The sequence below is a fragment of the Sinocyclocheilus anshuiensis genome, unplaced genomic scaffold (genome assembly GCF_001515605.1).
Source record: "Sinocyclocheilus anshuiensis isolate Anshui unplaced genomic scaffold, SAMN03320099.WGS_v1.1 scaffold1065, whole genome shotgun sequence".
In the NCBI taxonomy this organism is placed as follows: Eukaryota; Metazoa; Chordata; class Actinopteri; order Cypriniformes; family Cyprinidae; genus Sinocyclocheilus; species Sinocyclocheilus anshuiensis.
Genome location: NW_015555804.1, coordinates 299,716 through 304,070, shown reverse-complemented (window position 1 = coordinate 304,070; position 4,355 = coordinate 299,716). Strand labels below are relative to the sequence as shown.

Here is a 4,355-nt window from a genome sequence, read left to right as displayed (position 1 = left end):
CACTCTTTCGCAAACACATACACAGTGCGCAGGTCTATCCACAAATATCATGTGACAGGGCAGTGGGTCCCATCACTTGAGGTCAGAGAGGCTGCAGACCTGCCGCTTGGCTGGACACCACCAGAGACGGACAAATCGGCAACAGATTGTTCCTGACACAATTTATACGGCAACCTGACAGGACACACAGAGCCGGTGCTGCTGGGTGCCGTTACCACTGCGCATCAGGGGTGACAAGTCTGCTGCGAACGAGAGGTTTGCTAAAGGAGCGACCGCACGCGGGAGGAAGAGTAATGGACAGGAACAATGGATGGATGAGTGCATATTGAGAAGAAAGGATGAATGGAAGGTGTCCAAATGCTTCAAGGTTACTTTCAGAGGTTTGAAATGTCGCAGCTGCTGAAATGTTCACTAAACCACGCTCTAGAATGTTGTAGCAGATCGTCTTAGAAGTTGTAGTTTTTAATGTTTTTCTAAAAAATTATATGGGGCAAGTTGTCACTATGGAACCTGTCATTATTAATAGTCTGTTATAGGCTTTTCAACTTAATTTAATCAGTAAAACCACCAGGAAATACAAAACTAGCTAAAATTATTTTCTAGAGCAAATGCTCTTAATTTTATCAAATTTTAATTACAAAAGTGAAAAATAATGTCACAATAGAGCATGTGATTAAATTGGGTTATCAAAGTTTTTTTTCTTCTTTTTTTGCAAAATTGAAACAGTTAAAAAAAATATGTGGAACATAAAACAATTCATGAACTAGTTGAAACGGAAAAGCCAACATAAAAAATAGCAATACACTGTTTTGGCTAACAGAAATCATGTACAGAATTTGTGTAAAACACACGTGACAACTTGCCCCAATTAAAATAAGCATTCAAAACGGCTGAAAAAAATTAAAGCTGTAAAACAATTATGAAACACAAAATTATTTGTGAACTATCTAAAATGTTGAACCTAAAATAAAAAAGCTAACAGAAAGAATGTATAAAATTGTTTGAAATTGGTAGAAATATATATATATATAATGATATATATAAAACACACCAAAACATTGCTTTGGGTTAACCTATAAATTCTATATAAATCTGTATACATTTTGTATAAAACACTTGCCTTAATAAAAATGTTAAACTGCTCTGAAATGTTTGAAACAAACTTAAAAAAAAAAAAATACAATGCTAGAAAAAAAGTTACCTTGGATTTCCATACAATGTACTGAAACAACATCCAGTCCTTATGGACCAGACATCAATATAAAACCTAATCGATCATAAATCATAAGCAAACATCATATAAGAAGGTAAAGTCTTAAAAGTAACACGTTTTTCAACACGTTTAGCTTTTGCTTAATTCTTATCAAAGTATTATACATGACAGAGAGTTTTGCCTGCTCAAAACTTCAATATATTGAGCCACATTGGTAAGCAATCTCATCATAGACGAGTAATAATTAACCAAGCCAGAATGGTAGGCATTACCACTGGTGCCAGGGTGACAGTTAAAGCCCTGTCTGCTTTTGTGGGCACCAGGAAGAGGGCACCACTCTAATGGGGGTCACCGAGTCTCCAAAGCAACATAAGTCACGGCCGACACAAGCTCCTGTTGTTTACCTAGCGCCTGAGCTCCACTCTTGAGAGCTTAATGCAACGCTAATTCTTGCTCTCTCTTTCCCTACTTGGATCTGACATGGTCAACACAACACCCACCAGTGCGCAGGGTCTTTAAGAGCTGTGTTAATGAAAAACACATTAGAGCCGGATAATTCAAACACACTCGGAGACAATGCAGTGCACAAGGATAATTACTAAAAGTGCTTTATTGAGTTTATGCAAAATGCAGAATGCATGTTGAGAATATTGAGAATGCATTCTCAACATTTTCTTTTCTTTTCTACCGCTGGTACAACTATGGATTTAAAACAAATGGAATGTTTTGAGTCAACCGTTATAGGAGTACTGTAATTTCCCGGCAATTTACATGATTCCATTTGCGGTTCCATTGTTAGAAGGAGAACAATGAATGATTAAAGTAGATGACAAAACATAATTTCACAATTTAGATAACAAAGCCTGCTTCATAAAGGTTTTTGTGTGCAACTAGAGTATGACTGTATTATTAAAGTAAACACACCTTGTATCTAAGTATTTACACAGAATAATTAAACTGCAAGTCGTTATTCTTTAAGCCGTGATTATGCCCTCAGGAATGAAATGAATATGAGCTGAGAATAGCCTAAACCTTTGAGGGACAGTTTAATGATGACTAATAATTAACTAGACAGCTCTATTATATCCAATAGCGTATATGAATATCATGCAGAAAAGAGGCAGTGTTGCTGTTGCTATTAACGCCTGAATAAGCAAATCACTTGGAAAAGTCATAAGAACCACTATTTGAGGTCAAAAATAGGCATTTTGACTGTAATGCAATCTTAGGTTTATAACATTTCAGCAGTGGTGTATTGTAACGAAGTAATAATACTTCGTTACAGTACTTAAGTATTTTTTGGGAGTATCTGTACTTTACTTGAGTTTTTATATTTCAGCCAACTTTTACTTCACTACATTTCCTAATTAAAATTTATACTTTTACTCCGATACATTTCCCCGAAGCATATTCGTTACTACAAAAGAGTCAGAAGAACACGGACTGCAGAGAAGCATGTTTGACGAATCAGTGGTCTGGCGTTTGCAAGTTAGACTCCTAAAAACACCTTTGCTCATGTGCAATTTAATGATTATTCCGTTTGTACAAAGATATGTCTGCTGTTAGTAACAACTCAGGTAGCACTGAGACTAGAGAGCAGTGGTGTATTGTAACGAAGTAATAATACTTCGTTACAGTACTTTAGTATTTTTTGGGAACATCTGTACTTTACTTGAGTTTTTATATTTCAGCCAACTTTTACTCCACTACATTTCCTAATTAAAATGTATACTTTTACTCCGATACATTTCCCCGAAGCATATTCGTTACTTACTACAAAATAGTCAGAAGTCAGAAGAACATGGACTGCAGGAAAGCAGGTTTGATGAATCAGTGGTCTGCCGTCTACAAGTTAGACTCCTAAAAACACCTTTGGTCATGTGCAAAAAAGTGTGCGGCTGCGTGCACAACCACGGATGATTAATTTTCCACTCAAGTCGAGTCTGGGGTGTGCGATACAGCATCGTCTGCGATAATATGGTAAGTGTTGTAATGATGTGCCATCTGACATTATCAAGTATATCACAGAGAGCGCACGCACGTTGATTTATTAGTCTATTAAAACTCAAAATTCCACTCTAAATTGTAGATGGCAAAAATGCTTCTGTATGCTATTTATATAATTTAATATAGTTAACGTAATCTATATCACACAAAGAGTACCTTGTTTCTGCAGATAGCAGCATGAAAACATTTAATAATAATTTTACTTAAGTACAATAAATATCACATACTTTAAGACTTTTACTCAATATTCTAAACGTTTTCTTCAACTTCTTCACAAGTCATTTTCTGGTAAGATATCTGTACTTTTACTTGAGTATAGCTTTCAGGTACTTTATACACCACTACATTTCAGACAGGTAGACTGTTGTGCATATAATAAAAAACATGTTAAGAGCCATGCAGAGGTAGTTTTGTGTTAAAATGGCAGAACTGAAGGAAAGAATGGCAATAGGCCTGCTGTATCATCATTTTAATGAATGTAGAATATCATGAAGCCCATTAGCCAAAGGTGACATTAAAATAATATTATTGCTTTGTAATCTTTTTGGATCTGGCTAATGTTTTTTTCCAAGTTGTAAAAGATTAGTAAATTATGGAAGCAAGCTTCCACTACAAAGTAAAAAAAAAAAGGGAAAAAAACCCCTAAAATGTGAGATATAAAGTCACACTATGATACAGTTGCAATTGTGAGAAATAAAATTGCAGCTGTGAGAAATAATGCCACAACTCTGTGAGAAATTAAATGGAGCTAGACCACTGTGACCGGAAATGTGCATCAAATGCGTCGCTGCAGTGGCTAATAGCCGTAGCAGTACCAGTGATGGCGAACGAGGGGCAGAACTCCATCAGCCGCCCTCCGTCTCCACCGTCCCTCCCTCTCCTGCTAAGAGAGTGTATGAGTGCCACTCAGGCGGGCGAGAGAGTCGGCCTCCAGCTGGGCAGCATTTAGGAAATGCCAGTGAGCATGGGCGGCTTGCTTGACTAAGCGCAGTCTCACAGAGCCACGCACCACTCGGGATAGTGTGAGAAAGGGTGCAGAATGCCGCCCTCTCCCTTATAGAGCTACAACGCATTTGCTGTCACACACACACACACACACACACACACACACACACACACACACACACACACACAC

The 4,355-nt window shown here is 37.3% G+C and overlaps 1 long non-coding RNA gene across 1 annotated transcript in view; it reads left to right on the top strand.

The window, feature by feature from the left end:
* The first annotated feature begins 1,514 nt into the window (after positions 1 to 1,514).
* LOC107674991 (uncharacterized) overlaps positions 1,515 to 4,355 on the top strand; it is a 19,288-nt gene continuing 16,447 nt past the window's right edge. The window contains exon 1 of the long non-coding RNA XR_001632567.1: positions 1,515 to 1,525. This is a non-coding gene — a long non-coding RNA (uncharacterized LOC107674991). The remainder of the gene's footprint in view (positions 1,526 to 4,355) is intronic.